The 19,902-nt window shown below is 49.2% G+C and overlaps 1 pseudogene; it reads left to right on the top strand.

Annotated features, from left to right (window-relative positions):
• Positions 1 to 19,902, top strand: part of LOC127462745 (zinc finger protein 883-like) — a 161,807-nt pseudogene that overhangs the window by 124,268 nt on the left and 17,637 nt on the right.

The following is a 19,902-nucleotide window of genomic DNA, read 5'->3' on the forward strand; positions in this document are numbered from 1 at the left end:
TTGGTTTCAGGTTGTTGGGGCAGCCTGGGCACTTCTTGGGTAGGAACAGTTTTCTGTAGTGGCATCTTTTGTCTGGCAGGAATCTCCATTTGGAGTAAGTTTTTCATGAGGTGGGACCGGCCATTGCAGCGCAGGGCTGAAAAGAGGGAACAGCAGCTCTTTCTACCAGGAAAAAAAGTCTGGAAGCTTTGGTTTTGAGGTTCAATTGTTAGTGTAGCCTGGGCACTTCATGGGCAGCAAGAGTTTTCTCTGGCACCTTTTGTCTGGCAGGCATCTTCATTTGCATTTACTTTTCCAGGAGCTGGGCTGGGCCATTGCAGCGCAGGCCTGAAAAAAGGGAACAGCAGTTCTTTCCACCAGGAAAAAAAGTCTGGAACCTTTGGTTTCAGGTGTAGTTGGTGTAGCCTGGGCACTTCTTGGGCAGGAAGAGTTTTCTGTGGTGGCACCTTTTGTCTGGCAGGAGTCCTCATTTGGAGTAAATTTTTCGGGAGGTGGGACGAGCCATTGCAGAGCAGGGCTGAAGAAATGGAACAGCAGCTCTTTCCACCAGGAAAAAAAGTCTGGAACCTTCATTTGGGAATGCAGTTATTGGGGCAGCCTGGGAAGTTCTTAGGAAGCAAAGAGCTTTCTGTGGTGGCACCTTTTGTCTGGCAGGAATCTTCATTTGGATTCAACTTTTTAAAAGGAGGGACCGGTCATTGCAGAGCAGGGCTGAAAAAAGGGAACAGCAGCTCTTTCCACCAGGAAAAAAAGTCTGGATCCTTTGGTTTCATGTGCAGTTGATTCAGCCTGGGCACTATTTGGGCAGCAAAGAGTTTTCTGTGGTGGCACCTTTTGTCTGGCAGGAATCTTCATTTGGATTCAACTTTTTAAAAGGTGGGACCGGTCATTGCGGCGCAGGGCTGAAAAAAGGGAACAGCAGCTCTTTCCACCAGGAAAAAAGTCTGGATCCTTTGGTTTCAGGTTGTTGGGGCAGCCTGGGCACTTCTTGGGTAGGAACAGTTTTCTGTAGTGGCATCTTTTGTCTGGCAGGAATCTTCATTTGGATTCAACTTTTTAAAAGGTGGGACCGGTCATTGCGGCGCAGGGCTGAAAAAAGGGAACAGCAGCTCTTTCCACCAGGAAAAAAAGTCTGGATGCTTTGGCTTCAGGTGCAGTTGTTGGGCAGCCTAGGCACTTCTTGGGCAGCAAGAGTTTTCTGTGGTGGCACCTTGTGTCTTGCAGGAATCTTCAGCTGGAGTAAATTTTCCAGGAGGTGGGACCGGTCATTGCAGCGCTGGGCTGAAAAAAGGGAACAGCAGCTCTTTCCACCAGGAAAAAAAGTCTGGAAGCTTTGGCTTTGAGGTGCAGTTGTTGGGCAGGCTGGGGAGTTCTTGGGCATCAAATAGCTTTCTGTGGTGCCACCTTTTGTCTGGCAGGAATCTTCAGTTGGATTCAGTTTTTTAAAACGTGGGACAAGCCCTTTCAGCGCAGGCCTGAAAAAAGGGAAGAGCAGCTCTTTCCACCAGGAAAAAAAGTCTGGAAGCATTGGTTTCTGGTGCAGATGTTGGGGCAGCCTGGGCACTTCTTGGGCAGGAAGACCTTTCTGTGGTGGCACCTTTTGTCTGGCAGGAATCTTCATTTGGATAGATATTTTTAAAAGGTGGGACCGGCCATTGCAGCGCAGGGCAGAAAAAAGGGAACAGCAGCTCTTTCCACCAGGAAAAAAAGTCTAGAACCTTTGGCTTTGAGGTGCAGTTGTTTGGGTAGCCTGAAGACTTCTTGGGCATCAAAGAGCTTTCTGGGGTGGCACCTTTTGTCGGGCACGAATGTTCATTTACATTATGTTTTCCAGGAGGTGGAACCGGCCATTGCAGCGCAGGCCTGAAAAAAGGGAACAGCAGCTCTTTCCTCCAGGAAAAAAAGTCTGGATCCTTTGGCTTCAGGTGCAGTTGTTGGGCAGCCTGGACACTTCATGGACAGGAAGGACTTTCTGTGGTGGCACCTTTTGTCTGGCAGGAATCTTCAGTTGGATTCAATTTTTCAGGAGGTGGGACCGACCATTGCAGAGCAGGGCTGAAAAAAGGGAACAGCAGCTCTTTCCACAGGGAAAAAAGTCTGGAAGCTTTGGCTTCTGGTGCAGTTGTTGGGCAGCCTGGGCACTTCTTGGGCAGCAAGAGTTTTCGGTGGTGGCACCTTTTGTCTGGCAGGAATCTTCAGTTGGATTCAGTTTTTTAAAACGTGGGACAAGCCAATTCAGCGCAGGCCTGAAAAAAGGGAAGAGCAGCTCTTTCCCACCAGGAAAAAAAGTCTGGATCCTTTGGCTTTGAGGTGCAGTTTATGGGGCAGCCTGGGGAGTTCTTGGGCATCAAATAGCTTTCTGTGGTGGCACCTTTTGTCTGGCAGGAATCTTCATTTGTATAGATATTTCTAAAAGGTGGGACCAGCCATTGCAGCGTAGGTTTGAAAAAAGGGAACAGCAGCTCTTTCTACCAGGAAAAAAAGTCTGGAAGCTTTGGTTTCTGGTGCAGATGTTGGGGCAGCCTGGGCACTTCTTGGGCAGGAAGACCTTTCTGTGGTGGCACCTTTTGTCTGGCAGGAATCTTCATTTGGATTCAATTTTTCAGGAGTTGGGACCAGCCATTGCAGCGCAGGTTTGAAAAAAGGGAACAGCAGCTCTTTCTACCAGGAAAAAAAGTCTGGAAGCTTTGGTTTCTGGTGCAGATGTTGGGGCAGCCTGGGCACTTCTTGGGCAGGAAGACCTTTCTGTGGTGGCACCTTTTGTCTGGCAGGAATCTTCATTTGGATAGATATTTTTAAAAGGTGGGACCGGCCATTGCAGCGCAGGGCAGAAAAAAGGGAACAGCAGCTCTTTCCACCAGGAAAAAAAGTCTAGAACCTTTGGCTTTGAGGTGCAGTTGTTTGGGTAGCCTGAAGACTTCTTGGGCATCAAAGAGCTTTCTGGGGTGGCACCTTTTGTCTGGCACGAATGTTCATTTACATTATGTTTTCCAGGAGGTGGGACCGGCCATTGCAGCGCAGACCTGAAAAAAGGGAACAGCAGCTCTTTCCTCCAGGAAAAAAGTCTGGAAGCTTTGGCTTCAGGTGCAGTTGTTGGGCAGACTGGGCACTTCTTGGGCAGCAAGAGTTTTCTGTGGTGGCACCTTGTGTCTTGCAGGAATCTTCAGCTGGAGTAAATTTTCCAGGAGGTGGGACCGGTCATTGCAGCGCTCAGCTGAAAAAAGGGAACAGCAGCTCTTTCTACCAGGAAAAAAAGTCTGGAAGCTTTGGCTTTGAGGTGCAGTTGTTGGGCAGGCTGGGGAGTTCTTGCGCATCAAATAGCTTTCTGTGGTGGCACATTTGTCTGGCAGGAATCTTCAGTTGGATTCAGTTTTTTAAAAGGTGGGACAAGCCCTTTCAGCGCAGGCCTGAAAAAAGGGAAGAGCAGCTCTTTCCCACCAGGAAAAAAAGTCTGGATCCTTTGGCTTTGAGGTGCAGTTTGTGGGGCAGCCTGAGCACTTCTTGGGCAGTAAAGAGCTTCCTGTGGTGGCACCTTTTGTCAGGCAGGAATCTTCATTTGGATAGATATTTTTAAAAGGTGGGACCAGCCATTGCAGCGCAGGCCTGAAAAAAGGGAAGAGCAGCTCTTTCCCACCAGGAAAAAAAGTCTGGAAGCTTTGGCTTCTGGTGCAGTTGTTGGGCAGCCTGGGCTCTTCTTGGGCAGGAAGACCTTTCTCTGGTGGCACCTTTTGTCTGGCAGGAATCTTCATTTGGATTCAATTTTTCAGGAGTTGGGACCAGCCATTGCAGCGCTGGGCTGAAAAAAGGGAAGAGCAGCTCTTTCTACCAGGAAAAAAAGTCTGGAAGCTTTGGTTTCTGGTGCAGATGTTGGGGCAGCCTGGGCACTTCTTGGGAAGGAAGACCTTTCTGTGGTGGCACCTTTTGTCTGGCAGGAATCTTCATTTGGATTCAATTTTCCAGGAGGAAGGACCGGCCATTGCAGCAGGGCAGAAAAAAGGGAACAGCAGCTCTTTCCACCAGGAAAAAAAGTCTGGATCCTTTGGCTTTGAGGTGCAGTTTATGGGGCAGCCTGGGCACTTCTTGGGCAGCAAAGAGCTTTCTGTGGTGGCACCTTTTGTCTGGCAGGAATCTTCAGTTGGATTTAGTTTTTTAAAAGGTGGGACAAGCCCTTTCAGCGCAGGCCTGAAAAAAGGGAAGAGCAGCTCTTTCCCACCAGGAAAAAAAGTCTGGATCCTTTGGCTTTGAGGTGCAGTTTGTTGGGCAGCCTGAGCACTTCTTGGGCAGTAAAGAGCTTCCTGTGGTGGCACCTTTTGTCAGGCAGGAATCTTCATTTGGATAGATATTTTTAAAAGGTGGGACCAGCCATTGCAGAGCAGGGCTGAAAAAAGGGAACAGCAGCTCTTTCCACAGGGAAAAAAGTCTGGAAGCTTTGGCTTCTGGTGCAGTTGTTGGGCAGCCTGGGCACTTCTTGGGCAGCAAGAGTTTTCTGTTGTGGCACGTTTTGTCTGGCAGGAATCTTCAGTTGGATTCAGTTTTTTAAAAGGTGGGACAAGCCCTTTCAGCGCAGGCCTGAAAAAAGGGAAGAGCAGCTCTTTCCCACCAGGAAAAAAAGTCTGGATCCTTTGGTTTTGAGGTGCAGTTTATGGGGCAGCCTGGGGAGTTCTTGGGCATCAAATAGCTTTCTGTGGTGGCACCTTTTGTCTGGCAGGAATCTTAAGTTGGATAGATATTTTTAAAAGGTGGGACCAGCCATTGCAGCGCAGGTTTGAAAAAAGGGAACAGCAGTTCTTTCCTCCAGGAAAAAAGTCTGGAAGCTTTGGCTTCAGGTGCAGTTGTTGGGCAGCCTGGGCTCTTCTTGGGCAGTAAGACCTTTCTCTGGTGGCACCTTTTGTCTGGCAGGAATCTTCATTTGGATTCAATTTTCCAGGAGGAAGGACCGGCCATTGCAGCAGGGCAGAAAAAAGGGAACAGCAGCTCTTTCCACCAGGAAAAAAAGTCTAGAACCTTTGGCTTTGAGGTGCAGTTGTTTGGGTAGCCTGAAGACTTCTTGGGCATCAAAGAGCTTTCTGGGGTGGCACCTTTTGTCTGGCACGAATGTTCATTTACATTATGTTTTCCAGGAGGTGGGACCGGCCATTGCAGCGCAGACCTGAAAAAAGGGAACAGCAGGTCTTTCCTCCAGGAAAAAAGTCTGGATGCTTTGGCTTCAGGTGCAGTTGTTGGGCAGCCTAGGCACTTCTTGGGCAGCAAGAGTTTTCTGTGGTGGCACCTTGTGTCTTGCAGGAATCTTCAGCTGGAGTAAATTTTCCAGGAGGTGGGACCGGTCATTGCAGCGCTGGGCTGAAAAAAGGGAACAGCAGCTCTTTCCACCAGGAAAAAAAGTCTGGAAGCTTTGGCTTTGAGGTGCAGTTGTTGGGCAGGCTGGGGAGTTCTTGGGCATCAAATAGCTTTCTGTGGTGCCACCTTTTGTCTGGCAGGAATCTTCAGTTGGATTCAGTTTTTTAAAACGTGGGACAAGCCCTTTCAGCGCAGGCTGAAAAAAGGGAAGAGCAGCTCTTTCCACCAGGAAAAAAAGTCTAGAAGCTTTGGTTTCTGGTACAGATGTTGGGGCAGCCTGGGCACTTCTTGGGCAGGAAGACCTTTCTGTGGTGGCACCTTTTGTCTGGCAGGAATCTTCATTTGGATAGATATTTTTAAAAGGTGGGACTGGCCATTGCAGCGCAGGCCTGAAAAAAGGGAAGAGCAGCTCTTTCCACCAGGAAAAAAAGTCTAGAACCTTTGGCTTTGAGGTGCAGTTGTTTGGGTAGCCTGTAGACTTCTTGGGCATCAAAGAGCTTTCTGTGGTGGCACCTTTGTCGGGCACGAATATTCATTTACATTATGTTTTCCAGGAGGTGGGACCGGCCATTGCAGCGCAGACCTGAAAAAAGGGAACAGCAGCTCTTTCCTCCAGGAAAAAAAGTCTGGATCCTTTGGCTTCAGGTGCAGTTGTTGGGCAGCCTGGACACTTCATGGGCAGGAAGGACTTTCTGTGGTGGCACCTTTTGTCTGGCAGGAATCTTCAGTTGGATTCAATTTTTCAGGAGGTGGGACCGGCCATTGCAGAGCAGGGCTGAAAAAAGGGATCAGCAGCTCTTTCCACAGGGAAAAAAGTCTGGAAGCTTTGGCTTCTGGTGCAGTTGTTGGGCAGGCTGGGCACTTCTTGGGCAGCAAGAGTTTTCTGTGGTGGCACCTTTTGTCTGGCAGGAATTTTCAGTTGGATTCAGTTTTTTAAAACGTGGGAAAAGCCCTTTCAGCGCAGGCCTGAAAAAAGGGAAGAGCAGCTCTTTCCCACCAGGAAAAAAAGTCTGGATGCTTTGGCTTTGAGGTGCAGTTTATGGGGCAGCCTGGGGAGTTCTTGGGTATCAAATAGCTTTCTGTGGTGGCACCTTTTGTCTGGCAGGAATCTTCAGTTGGATAGATATTTTTAAAGGTGAGACCAGCCATTGCAGCGCTGGGCTGAATAAAAGGGAACAGCAGCTCTTTCCACCAGGAAAAAAAGTCTGGAAGCTTTGGTTTCTGGTGCAGATGTTGGGGCAGCCTGGGCACTTCTTGGGCAGGAAGACCTTTCTGTGGTGGCACCTTTTGTCTGGCAGGAATCTTCATTTGGATAGATATTTTTAAAAGGTGGGACCGGCCATTGCAGCGCAGAGCAGAAAAAAGGGAACAGCAGCTCTTTCCACCAGGAAAAAAAGTCTAGAACCTTTGGCTTTGAGGTGCAGTTGTTTGGGTAGTCTGAAGACTTCTTGGGCATCAAAGAGCTTTCTGTGGTGGCACCTTTTGTCTGGCACGAATGTTCATTTACATTATGTTTTCCAGGAGGTGGGACCGGCCATTGCAGCGCAGACCTGAAAAAAGGGAACAGCAGCTCTTTCCTCCAGGGAAAAAAGTCTGGATCCTTTGGCTTCAGGTGCAGTTGTTGGGTAGCCTGGACACTTCTTGGGCAGGAAGGACTTTCTGTGGTGGCACCTTTTGTCTGGCAGGAATCTTCAGTTGGATTCAATTTTTCAAAAGGTGGGACCGGCCATTGCAGAGCAGGGCTGAAAAAAGGGAACAGCAGCTCTTTCCACAGGGAAAAAAGTCTGGAAGCTTTGGCTTCTGGTGCAGTTGTTGGGCAGCCTGGGCACTTCTTGGGCAGCAAGAGTTTTCTGTTGTGGCACGTTTTGTCTGGCAGGAATCTTCAGTTGGATTCAGTTTTTTAAAAGGTGGGACAAGCCCTTTCAGCGCAGGCCTGAAAAAAGGGAAGAGCAGCTCTTTCCCACCAGGAAAAAAAGTCTGGATCCTTTGGCTTTGAGGTGCAGTTTATGGGGCAGCCTGGGGAGTTCTTGGGCATCAAATAGCTTTCTGTGGTGGCACCTTTTGTCTGGCAGGAATCTTAAGTTGGATAGATATTTTTAAAAGGTGGGACCAGCCATTGCAGCGCAGGTTTGAAAAAAGGGAACAGCAGCTCTTTCCTCCAGGAAAAAAGTCTGGAAGCTTTGGCTTCAGGTGCAGTTGTTGGGCAGCCTGGGCTCTTCTTGGGCAGGAAGACCTTTCTGTGGTGGCACCTTTTGTCTGGCAGGAATCTTCATTTGGATTCAATTTTCCAGGAGGAAGGACCGGCCATTGCAGCAGGGCAGAAAAAAGGGAACAGCAGCTCTTTCCACCAGGAAAAAAAGTCTGGAAGCTTTGGCTTTGAGGTGCAGTTGTTGGGCAGGCTGGGGAGTTCTTGGGCATCAAATAGCTTTCTGTGGTGCCACCTTTTGTCTGGCAGGAATCTTCAGTTGGATTCAGTTTTTTAAAAGGTGGGACAAGCCCTTTCAGCGCAGGCCTGAAAAAAAGGGAAGAGCAGCTCTTTCCACCAGGAAAAAAAGTCTGGAAGCTTTGGTTTCTGGTGCAGATGTTGGGGTAGCCTGGGCACTTCTTGGGCAGGAAGACCTTTCTGTGGTGGCACCTTTTGTCTGGCAGGAATCTTAATTTGGATAGATATTTTTAAAAGGTGGGACTGGCCATTGCAGCGCAGGGCAGAAAAAAGGAACAGCAGCTCTTTCCTCCAGGAAAAAAGTCTGGAAGCTTTGGCTTCAGGTGCAGTTGTTGGGCAGCCTGGGCTCTTCATGGGCAGGAAGACCTTTCTCTGGTGGCACCTTTTGTCTGGCAGGAATCTTCATTTGGATTCAATTTCTCAGGAGTTGGGACCAGCCATTGCAGCGCAGGTTTGAAAAAAGGGAAGAGCAGCTCTTTCTACCAGGAAAAAAAGTCTGGAAGCTTTGGTTTCTGGTGCAGATGTTGGGGCAGCCTGGGCACTTCTTGGGCAGGAAGACCTTTCTGTGGTGGCACCTTTTGTCTGGCAGGAATCTTCATTTGGATAGATATTTTTAAAAGGTGGGTCCGGCCATTGCAGCGCAGACCTGAAAAAAGGGAACAGCAGCTCTTTCCACCAGGAAAAAAGGTCTAGAACCTTTGGCTTTGAGGTGCAGTTTTTTGGGTAGCCTGAAGACTTCTTGGGCATCAAAGAGCTTTCTGGGGTGGCACCTTTTGTCTGGCACGAATGTTCATTTACATTATGTTTTCCAGGAGGTGGGACCGGCCATTGCAGCGCAGACCTGAAAAAAGGGAACAGCAGCTCTTTCCTCCAGGAAAAACGTCTGGATCCTTTGGCTTCAGGTGCAGTTGTTGGGCAGCCTGGGCACTTCTTGGGCAGCAAGAGTTTTCTGTGGTGGCACCTTTTGTCTGGCAGGAATCTTCAGTTGGATTCAGTTTTTTAAAACGTGGGACAAGCCCTTTCAGCGCAGGCCTGAAAAAAGGGAAGAGCAGCTCTTTCCCACCAGGAAAAAAAGTCTGGATCCTTTGGCTTTGAGGTGCAGTTTATGGGGCAGCCTGGGGAGTTCCTTGGTATCAAATAGCTTTCTGTGGTGGCACCTTTTGTCTGGCAGGAATCTTCAGTTGGATAGATATTTTTAAAAGGTGGGACCAGCCATTGCAGCGCAGGTTTGAAAAAAGGGAACAGCAGCTCTTTCCTCCAGGAAAAAAGTCTGGAAGCTTTGGCTTCAGGTGCAGTTGTTGGGCAGCCTGGGCTCTTCATGGGCAGGAAGACCTTTCTCTGGTGGCACCTTTTGTCTGGCAGGAATCTTCATTTGGATTCAATTTTTCAGGAGTTGGGACCAGCCATTGCAGCGCAGGTTTGAAAAAAGGGAAGAGCAGCTCTTTCTACCAGGAAAAAAAGTCTGGAAGCTTTGGTTTCTGGTGCAGATGTTGGGGCAGCCTGGGCACTTCTTGGGCAGGAAGACCTTTCTGTGGTGGCACCTTTTGTCTGGCAGGAATCTTCATTTGGATTCAATTTTCCAGGAGGAAGGACCGGCCATTGCAGCGCTGGGCAGAAAAAAGGGAACAGCAGCTCTTTCCACCAGGAAAAAAAGTCTAGAACCTTTGGCTTTGAGGTGCAGTTGTTTGGGTAGCCTGAAGACTTCTTGGGCATCAAAGAGCTTTCTGGGGTGGCACCTTTTGTCTGGCACGAATGTTCATTTACATTATGTTTTCCAGGAGGTGGGACCGGCCATTGCAGCGCAGACCTGAAAAAAGGGAATAGCAGCTCTTTCCTCCAGGAAAAAAGTCTGGAAGCTTTGGCTTCAGGTGCAGTTGTTGGGCAGCCTGGGCACTTCTTGGGCAGCAAGAGTTTTCTGTGGTGGCACCTTGTGTCTTGCAGGAATCTTCAGCTGGAGTAAATTTTCCAGGAGGTGGGACCGGTCATTGCAGCGCTGGGCTGAAAAAAGGGAACAGCAGCTCTTTCTACCAGGAAAAAAAGTCTGGAAGCTTTGGCTTTGAGGTGCAGTTGTTGGGCAGGCTGGGGAGTTCTTGGGCATCAAATAGCTTTCTGTGGTGGCACCTTTTGTCTGGCAGGAATCTTCAGTTGGATTCAGTTTTTTAAAACGTGGGACAAGCCCTTTCAGCGCAGGCCTGAGAAAAGGGAAGAGCAGCTCTTTCCCACCAGGAAGAAAAGTCTGGATCCTTTGGCTTTGAGGTGCAGTTTGTGGGGCAGCCTGAGCACTTCTTGGGCAGTAAAGAGCTTCCTGCGGTGGCACCTTTTGTCAGGCAGGAATCTTCATTTGGATAGATATTTTTAAAAGGTGGGACCAGCCATTGCAGCGCAGGCCTGAAAAAAGGGAAGAGCAGCTCTTTCCCACCAGGAAAAAAAGTCTGGAAGCTTTGGCTTCTGGTGCAGTTGTTGGGCAGCCTGGGCTCTTCTTGGGCAGGAAGACCTTTCTCTGGTGGCACCTTTTGTCTGGCAGGAATCTTCATTTGGATTCAATTTTTCAGGAGTTGGGACCAGCCATTGCAGCGCTGGGCTGAAAAAAGGGAAGAGCAGCTCTTTCTACCAGGAAAAAAAGTCTGGAAGCTTTGGTTTCTGGTGCAGATGTTGGGGCAGCCTGGGCACTTCTTGGGCAGGAAGACCTTTCTGTGGTGGCACCTTTTGTCTGGCAGGAATCTTCATTTGGATAGATATTTTTAAAAGGTGGGACTGGCCATTGCAGCGCAGGCCTGAAAAAAGGGAAGAGCAGCTCTTTCCACCAGGAAAAAAAGTCTAGAACCTTTGGCTTTGAGGTGCAGTTGTTTGGGTAGCCTGTAGACTTCTTGGGCATCAAAGAGCTTTCTGGGGTGGCACCTTTTGTCTGGCACGAATGTTCATTTACATTATGTTTTCCAGGAGGTGGGACCGGCCATTGCAGCGCAGACCTGAAAAAAGGGAACAGCAGCTCTTTCCTCCAGGGAAAAAAGTCTGGATCCTTTGGCTTCAGGTGCAGTTGTTGGGTAGCCTGGACACTTCTTGGGCAGGAAGGACTTTCTGTGGTGGCACCTTTTGTCTGGCAGGAATCTTCAGTTGGATTCAATTTTTCAAAAGGTGGGACCGGCCATTGCAGAGCAGGGCTGAAAAAAGGGAACAGCAGCTCTTTCCACAGGGAAAAAAGTCTGGAAGCTTTGGCTTCTGGTGCAGTTGTTGGGCAGCCTGGGCACTTCTTGGGCAGCAAGAGTTTTCTGTGGTGGCACCTTTTGTCTGGCAGGAATCTTCAGTTGGATTCAGTTTTTTAAAACGTGGGACAAGCCCTTTCAGCGCAGGCCTGAAAAAAGGGAAGAGCAGCTCTTTCCCACCAGGAAAAAAAGTCTGGATCCTTTGGCTTTGAGGTGCAGTTTATGGGGCAGCCTGGGGAGTTCCTTGGTATCAAATAGCTTTCTGTGGTGGCACCTTTTGTCTGGCAGGAATCTTCAGTTGGATAGATATTTTTAAAAGGTGGGACCAGCCATTGCAGCGCAGGTTTGAAAAAAGGGAACAGCAGCTCTTTCCTCCAGGAAAAAAGTCTGGAAGCTTTGGCTTCAGGTGCAGTTGTTGGGCAGCCTGGGCTCTTCATGGGCAGGAAGACCTTTCTCTGGTGGCACCTTTTGTCTGGCAGGAATCTTCATTTGGATTCAATTTTTCAGGAGTTGGGACCAGCCATTGCAGCGCAGGTTTGAAAAAAGGGAAGAGCAGCCCTTTCTACCAGGAAAAAAAGTCTGGAAGCTTTGGTTTCTGGTGCAGATGTTGGGGCAGCCTGGGCACTTCTTGGGCAGGAAGACCTTTCTGTGGTGGCACCTTTTGTCTGGCAGGAATCTTCATTTGGATTCAATTTTCCAGGAGGAAGGACCGGCCATTGCAGCGCTGGGCAGAAAAAAGGGAACAGCAGCTCTTTCCACCAGGAAAAAAAGTCTAGAACCTTTGGCTTTGAGGTGCAGTTGTTTGGGTAGCCTGAAGACTTCTTGGGCATCAAAGAGCTTTCTGGGGTGGCACCTTTTGTCTGGCACGAATGTTCATTTACATTATGTTTTCCAGGAGGTGGGACCGGCCATTGCAGCGCAGACCTGAAAAAAGGGAATAGCAGCTCTTTCCTCCAGGAAAAAAGTCTGGAAGCTTTGGCTTCAGGTGCAGTTGTTGGGCAGCCTGGGCACTTCTTGGGCAGCAAGAGTTTTCTGTGGTGGCACCTTGTGTCTTGCAGGAATCTTCAGCTGGAGTAAATTTTCCAGGAGGTGGGACCGGTCATTGCAGCGCTGGGCTGAAAAAAGGGAACAGCAGCTCTTTCTACCAGGAAAAAAAGTCTGGAAGCTTTGGCTTTGAGGTGCAGTTGTTGGGCAGGCTGGGGAGTTCTTGGGCATCAAATAGCTTTCTGTGGTGGCACCTTTTGTCTGGCAGGAATCTTCAGTTGGATTCAGTTTTTTAAAACGTGGGACAAGCCCTTTCAGCGCAGGCCTGAGAAAAGGGAAGAGCAGCTCTTTCCCACCAGGAAGAAAAGTCTGGATCCTTTGGCTTTGAGGTGCAGTTTGTGGGGCAGCCTGAGCACTTCTTGGGCAGTAAAGAGCTTCCTGCGGTGGCACCTTTTGTCAGGCAGGAATCTTCATTTGGATAGATATTTTTAAAAGGTGGGACCAGCCATTGCAGCGCAGGCCTGAAAAAAGGGAAGAGCAGCTCTTTCCCACCAGGAAAAAAAGTCTGGAAGCTTTGGCTTCTGGTGCAGTTGTTGGGCAGCCTGGGCTCTTCTTGGGCAGGAAGACCTTTCTCTGGTGGCACCTTTTGTCTGGCAGGAATCTTCATTTGGATTCAATTTTTCAGGAGTTGGGACCAGCCATTGCAGCGCTGGGCTGAAAAAAGGGAAGAGCAGCTCTTTCTACCAGGAAAAAAAGTCTGGAAGCTTTGGTTTCTGGTGCAGATGTTGGGGCAGCCTGGGCACTTCTTGGGCAGGAAGACCTTTCTGTGGTGGCACCTTTTGTCTGGCAGGAATCTTCATTTGGATAGATATTTTTAAAAGGTGGGACTGGCCATTGCAGCGCAGGCCTGAAAAAAGGGAAGAGCAGCTCTTTCCCACCAGGAAAAAAAGTCTGGAAGCTTTGGCTTCTGGTGCAGTTGTTGGGCAGCCTGGGCTCTTCTTGGGCAGGAAGACCTTTCTCTGGTGGCACCTTTTGTCTGGCAGGAATCTTCATTTGGATTCAATTTTTCAGGAGTTGGGACCAGCCATTGCAGCGCTGGGCTGAAAAAAGGGAAGAGCAGCTCTTTCTACCAGGAAAAAAAGTCTGGAAGCTTTGGTTTCTGGTGCAGATGTTGGGGCAGCCTGGGCACTTCTTGGGCAGGAAGACCTTTCTGTGGTGGCACCTTTTGTCTGGCAGGAATCTTCATTTGGATAGATATTTTTAAAAGGTGGGACCGGCCATTGCAGCGCAGAGCAGAAAAAAGGGAACAGCAGCTCTTTCCACCAGGAAAAAAAGTCTAGAACCTTTGGCTTTGAGGTGCAGTTGTTTGGGTAGCCTGTAGACTTCTTGGGCATCAAAGAGCTTTCTGTGGTGGCACCTTTTGTCTGGCACGAATGTTCATTTACATTATGTTTTCCAGGAGGTGGGACCGGCCATTGCAGCGCAGACCTGAAAAAAGGGAACAGCAGCTCTTTCCTCCAGGGAAAAAAGTCTGGATCCTTTGGCTTCAGGTGCAGTTGTTGGGTAGCCTGGACACTTCTTGGGCAAGAAGGACTTTCTGTGGTGGCACCTTTTGTCTGGCAGGAATCTTCAGTTGGATTCAATTTTTCAAAAGGTGGGACCGGCCATTGCAGAGCAGGGCTGAAAAAAGGGAACAGCAGCTCTTTCCACAGGGAAAAAAGTCTGGAAGCTTTGGCTTCTGGTGCAGTTGTTGGGCAGCCTGGGCACTTCTTGGGCAGCAAGAGTTTTCTGTGGTGGCACCTTTTGTCTGGCAGGAATCTTCAGTTGGATTCAGTTTTTTAAAACGTGGGACAAGCCCTTTCAGCGCAGGCCTGAAAAAAGGGAAGAGCAGCTCTTTCCCACCAGGAAAAAAAGTCTGGATCCTTTGGCTTTGAGGTGCAGTTTATGGGGCAGCCTGGGGAGTTCCTTGGTATCAAATACCTTTCTGTGGTGGCACCTTTTGTCTGGCAGGAATCTTCAGTTGGATAGATATTTTTAAAAGGTGGGACCAGCCATTACAGCGCAGGCCTGAAAAAAGGGAACAGCAGCTCTTTCCTCCAGGAAAAAAGTCTGGAAGCTTTGGCTTCAGGTGCAGTTGTTGGGCAGCCTGGGCTCTTCATGGGCAGGAAGACCTTTCTCTGGTGGCACCTTTTGTCTGGCAGGAATCTTCATTTGGATTCAATTTTTCAGGAGTTGGGACCAGCCATTGCAGCGCAGGTTTGAAAAAAGGGAAGAGCAGCTCTTTCTACCAGGAAAAAAAGTCTGGAAGCTTTGGTTTCTGGTGCAGATGTTGGGGCAGCCTGGGCACTTCTTGGGCAGGAAGACCTTTCTGTGGTGGCACCTTTTGTCTGGCAGGAATCTTCATTTGGATTCAATTTTCCAGGAGGAAGGACCGGCCATTGCAGCGCTGGGCAGAAAAAAGGGAACAGCAGCTCTTTCCACCAGGAAAAAAAGTCTAGAACCTTTGGCTTTGAGGTGCAGTTGTTTGGGTAGCCTGAAGACTTCTTGGGCATCAAAGAGCTTTCTGGGGTGGCACCTTTTGTCTGGCACGAATGTTCATTTACATTATGTTTTCCAGGAGGTGGGACCGGCCATTGCAGCGCAGACCTGAAAAAAGGGAATAGCAGCTCTTTCCTCCAGGAAAAAAGTCTGGAAGCTTTGGCTTCAGGTGCAGTTGTTGGGCAGCCTGGGCACTTCTTGGGCAGCAAGAGTTTTCTGTGGTGGCACCTTGTGTCTTGCAGGAATCTTCAGCTGGAGTAAATTTTCCAGGAGGTGGGACCGGTCATTGCAGCGCTGGGCTGAAAAAAGGGAACAGCAGCTCTTTCTACCAGGAAAAAAAGTCTGGAAGCTTTGGCTTTGAGGTGCAGTTGTTGGGCAGGCTGGGGAGTTCTTGGGCATCAAATAGCTTTCTGTGGTGGCACCTTTTGTCTGGCAGGAATCTTCAGTTGGATTCAGTTTTTTAAAACGTGGGACAAGCCCTTTCAGCGCAGGCCTGAGAAAAGGGAAGAGCAGCTCTTTCCCACCAGGAAGAAAAGTCTGGATCCTTTGGCTTTGAGGTGCAGTTTGTGGGGCAGCCTGAGCACTTCTTGGGCAGGAAGACCTTTCTGTGGTGGCACCTTTTGTCTGGCAGGAATCTTCATTTGGATAGATATTTTTAAAAGGTGGGACTGGCCATTGCAGCGCAGGCCTGAAAAAAGGGAAGAGCAGCTCTTTCCCACCAGGAAAAAAAGTCTGGAAGCTTTGGCTTCTGGTGCAGTTGTTGGGCAGCCTGGGCTCTTCTTGGGCAGGAAGACCTTTCTCTGGTGGCACCTTTTGTCTGGCAGGAATCTTCATTTGGATTCAATTTTTCAGGAGTTGGGACCAGCCATTGCAGCGCTGGGCTGAAAAAAGGGAAGAGCAGCTCTTTCTACCAGGAAAAAAAGTCTGGAAGCTTTGGTTTCTGGTGCAGATGTTGGGGCAGCCTGGGCACTTCTTGGGCAGGAAGACCTTTCTGTGGTGGCACCTTTTGTCTGGCAGGAATCTTCATTTGGATAGATATTTTTAAAAGGTGGGACCGGCCATTGCAGCGCAGAGCAGAAAAAAGGGAACAGCAGCTCTTTCCACCAGGAAAAAAAGTCTAGAACCTTTGGCTTTGAGGTGCAGTTGTTTGGGTAGCCTGTAGACTTCTTGGGCATCAAAGAGCTTTCTGTGGTGGCACCTTTTGTCTGGCACGAATGTTCATTTACATTATGTTTTCCAGGAGGTGGGACCGGCCATTGCAGCGCAGACCTGAAAAAAGGGAACAGCAGCTCTTTCCTCCAGGGAAAAAAGTCTGGATCCTTTGGCTTCAGGTGCAGTTGTTGGGTAGCCTGGACACTTCTTGGGCAAGAAGGACTTTCTGTGGTGGCACCTTTTGTCTGGCAGGAATCTTCAGTTGGATTCAATTTTTCAAAAGGTGGGACCGGCCATTGCAGAGCAGGGCTGAAAAAAGGGAACAGCAGCTCTTTCCACAGGGAAAAAAGTCTGGAAGCTTTGGCTTCTGGTGCAGTTGTTGGGCAGCCTGGGCACTTCTTGGGCAGCAAGAGTTTTCTGTGGTGGCACCTTTTGTCTGGCAGGAATCTTCAGTTGGATTCAGTTTTTTAAAACGTGGGACAAGCCCTTTCAGCGCAGGCCTGAAAAAAGGGAAGAGCAGCTCTTTCCCACCAGGAAAAAAAGTCTGGATCCTTTGGCTTTGAGGTGCAGTTTATGGGGCAGCCTGGGGAGTTCCTTGGTATCAAATACCTTTCTGTGGTGGCACCTTTTGTCTGGCAGGAATCTTCAGTTGGATAGATATTTTTAAAAGGTGGGACCAGCCATTGCAGCGCAGGTTTGAAAAAAGGGAACAGCAGCTCTTTCCTCCAGGAAAAAAGTTTGGAAGCTTTGGCTTCAGGTGCAGTTGTTGGGCAGCCTGGGCTCTTCATGGGCAGGAAGACCTTTCTCTGGTGGCACCTTTTGTCTGGCAGGAATCTTCATTTGGATTCAATTTTTCAGGAGTTGGGACCAGCCATTGCAGCGCAGGTTTGAAAAAAGGGAAGAGCAGCTCTTTCTACCAGGAAAAAAAGTCTGGAAGCTTTGGTTTCTGGTGCAGATGTTGGGGCAGCCTGGGCACTTCTTGGGCAGGAAGACCTTTCTGTGGTGGCACCTTTTGTCTGGCAGGAATCTTCATTTGGATTCAATTTTCCAGGAGGAAGGACCGGCCATTGCAGCGCTGGGCAGAAAAAAGGGAACAGCAGCTCTTTCCACCAGGAAAAAAAGTCTAGAACCTTTGGCTTTGAGGTGCAGTTGTTTGGGTAGCCTGAAGACTTCTTGGGCATCAAAGAGCTTTCTGGGGTGGCACCTTTTGTCTGGCACGAATGTTCATTTACATTATGTTTTCCAGGAGGTGGGACCGGCCATTGCAGCGCAGACCTGAAAAAAGGGAATAGCAGCTCTTTCCTCCAGGAAAAAAGTCTGGAAGCTTTGGCTTCAGGTGCAGTTGTTGGGCAGCCTGGGCACTTCTTGGGCAGCAAGAGTTTTCTGTGGTGGCACCTTGTGTCTTGCAGGAATCTTCAGCTGGAGTAAATTTTCCAGGAGGTGGGACCGGTCATTGCAGCGCTGGGCTGAAAAAAGGGAACAGCAGCTCTTTCTACCAGGAAAAAAAGTCTGGAAGCTTTGGCTTTGAGGTGCAGTTGTTGGGCAGGCTGGGGAGTTCTTGGGCATCAAATAGCTTTCTGTGGTGGCACCTTTTGTCTGGCAGGAATCTTCAGTTGGATTCAGTTTTTTAAAACGTGGGACAAGCCCTTTCAGCGCAGGCCTGAGAAAAGGGAAGAGCAGCTCTTTCCCACCAGGAAGAAAAGTCTGGATCCTTTGGCTTTGAGGTGCAGTTTGTGGGGCAGCCTGAGCACTTCTTGGGCAGTAAAGAGCTTCCTGCGGTGGCACCTTTTGTCAGGCAGGAATCTTCATTTGGATAGATATTTTTAAAAGGTGGGACCAGCCATTGCAGCGCAGGCCTGAAAAAAGGGAAGAGCAGCTCTTTCCCACCAGGAAAAAAAGTCTGGAAGCTTTGGCTTCTGGTGCAGTTGTTGGGCAGCCTGGGCTCTTCTTGGGCAGGAAGACCTTTCTCTGGTGGCACCTTTTGTCTGGCAGGAATCTTCATTTGGATTCAATTTTTCAGGAGTTGGGACCAGCCATTGCAGCGCTGGGCTGAAAAAAGGGAAGAGCAGCTCTTTCTACCAGGAAAAAAAGTCTGGAAGCTTTGGTTTCTGGTGCAGATGTTGGGGCAGCCTGGGCACTTCTTGGGCAGGAAGACCTTTCTGTGGTGGCACCTTTTGTCTGGCAGGAATCTTCATTTGGATAGATATTTTTAAAAGGTGGGACCGGCCATTGCAGCGCAGAGCAGAAAAAAGGGAACAGCAGCTCTTTCCACCAGGAAAAAAAGTCTAGAACCTTTGGCTTTGAGGTGCAGTTGTTTGGGTAGCCTGTAGACTTCTTGGGCATCAAAGAGCTTTCTGTGGTGGCACCTTTTGTCTGGCACGAATGTTCATTTACATTATGTTTTCCAGGAGGTGGGACCGGCCATTGCAGCGCAGACCTGAAAAAAGGGAACAGCAGCTCTTTCCTCCAGGGAAAAAAGTCTGGATCCTTTGGCTTCAGGTGCAGTTGTTGGGTAGCCTGGACACTTCTTGGGCAGGAAGGACTTTCTGTGGTGGCACCTTTTGTCTGGCAGGAATCTTCAGTTGGATTCAATTTTTCAAAAGGTGGGACCGGCCATTGCAGAGCAGGGCTGAAAAAAGGGAACAGCAGCTCTTTCCACAGGGAAAAAAGTCTGGAAGCTTTGGCTTCTGGTGCAGTTGTTGGGCAGCCTGGGCACTTCTTGGGCAGCAAGAGTTTTCTGTTGTGGCACGTTTTGTCTGGCAGGAATCTTCAGCTGGATTCAGTTTTTTAAAAGGTGGGACAAGCCCTTTCAGCGCAGGCTTGAAAAAAGGGAACAGCACCTCTTTCCCACCAGGAAAAAAAGTCTGGATCCTTTGGCTTTGAGGTGCAGTTTATGGGGCAGCCTGGGGAGTTCTTGGGCATCAAATAGCTTTCTGTGGTGGCACCTTTTGTCTGGCAGGAATCTTCAGTTGGATAGATATTTTTAAAAGGTGGGACCAGCCATTGCAGCGCAGGTTTGAAAAAAGGGAAGAGCAGCTCTTTCCTCCAGGAAAAAAAGTCTGGAAGCTTTGGCTTCAGGTGCAGTTGTTGGGCAGCCTGGGCTCTTCTTGGGCAGGAAGACCTTTCTCTGGTGGCACCTTTTGTCTGGCAGGAATCTTCATTTGGATTCAATTTTCCAGGAGGAAGGACCGGCCATTGCAGCAGGGCAGAAAAAAGGGAACAGCAGCTCTTTCCACCAGGAAAAAAAGTCTAGAACCTTTGGCTTTGAGGTGCAGTTGTTTGGGTAGCCTGAAGACTTCTTGGGCATCAAAGAGCTTTCTGGGGTGGCACCTTTTGTCTGGCACGAATGTTCATTTACATTATGTTTTCCAGGAGGTGGGACCGGCCATTGCAGCGCAGACCTGAAAAAAGGGAACAGCAGGTCTTTCCTCCAGGAAAAAAGTCTGGAAGCTTTGGCTTCAGGTGCAGTTGTTGGGCAGCCTGGGCACTTCTTGGGCAGCAAGAGTTTTCTGTGGTGGCACCTTGTGTCTTGCAGGAATCTTCAGCTGGAGTAAATTTTCCAGGAGGTGGGACCGGTCATTGCAGCGCTCGGCTGAAAAAAGGGAACAGCAGCTCTTTCCACCAGGAAAAAAAGTCTGGAAGCTTTGGCTTTGAGGTGCAGTTGTTGGGCAGGCTGGGGAGTTCTTGGGCATCAAATAGCTTTCTGTGGTGGCACCTTTTGTCTGGCAGGAATCTTCAGTTGGATTCAGTTTTTTAAAACGTGGGACAAGCCCTTTCAGCGCAGGCCTGAAAAAAAGGGAAGAGCAGCTCTTTCCACCAGAAAAAAAAGTCTGGAAGCTTTGGTTTCTGGTGCAGATGTTGGGGCAGCCTGGGCACTTTTTGGGCAGGAAGACCTCTCTGTGGTGGCACCTTTTGTCTGGCAGGAATCTTCATTTGGATAGATATTTTTAAAAGGTGGGACCGGCCATTGCAGCGCAGGGCAGAAAAAAGGGAACAGCAGCTCTTTCCACCAGGAAAAAAGGTCTAGAACCTTTGGCTTTGAGGTGCAGTTGTTTGGGTAGCCTGAAGACTTCTTGGGCATCAAAGAGCTTTCTGGGGTGGCACCTTTTGTCTGGCACGAATGTTCATTTACCTTATGTTTTCCAGGAGGTGGGACCGGCCATTGCAGCGCAGACCTGAAAAAAGGGAACAGCAGCTCTTTCTACCAAGAAAAAAAAGTCTGGAAGCTTTGGCTTTGAGGTGCAG

Source organism: Manacus candei, unplaced genomic scaffold (genome assembly GCF_025592945.1).
Source record: "Manacus candei isolate 608988 ecotype Guabito, Panama unplaced genomic scaffold, ASM2559294v1 h1tg000138l, whole genome shotgun sequence".
In the NCBI taxonomy this organism is placed as follows: domain Eukaryota; kingdom Metazoa; phylum Chordata; class Aves; order Passeriformes; family Pipridae; genus Manacus; species Manacus candei.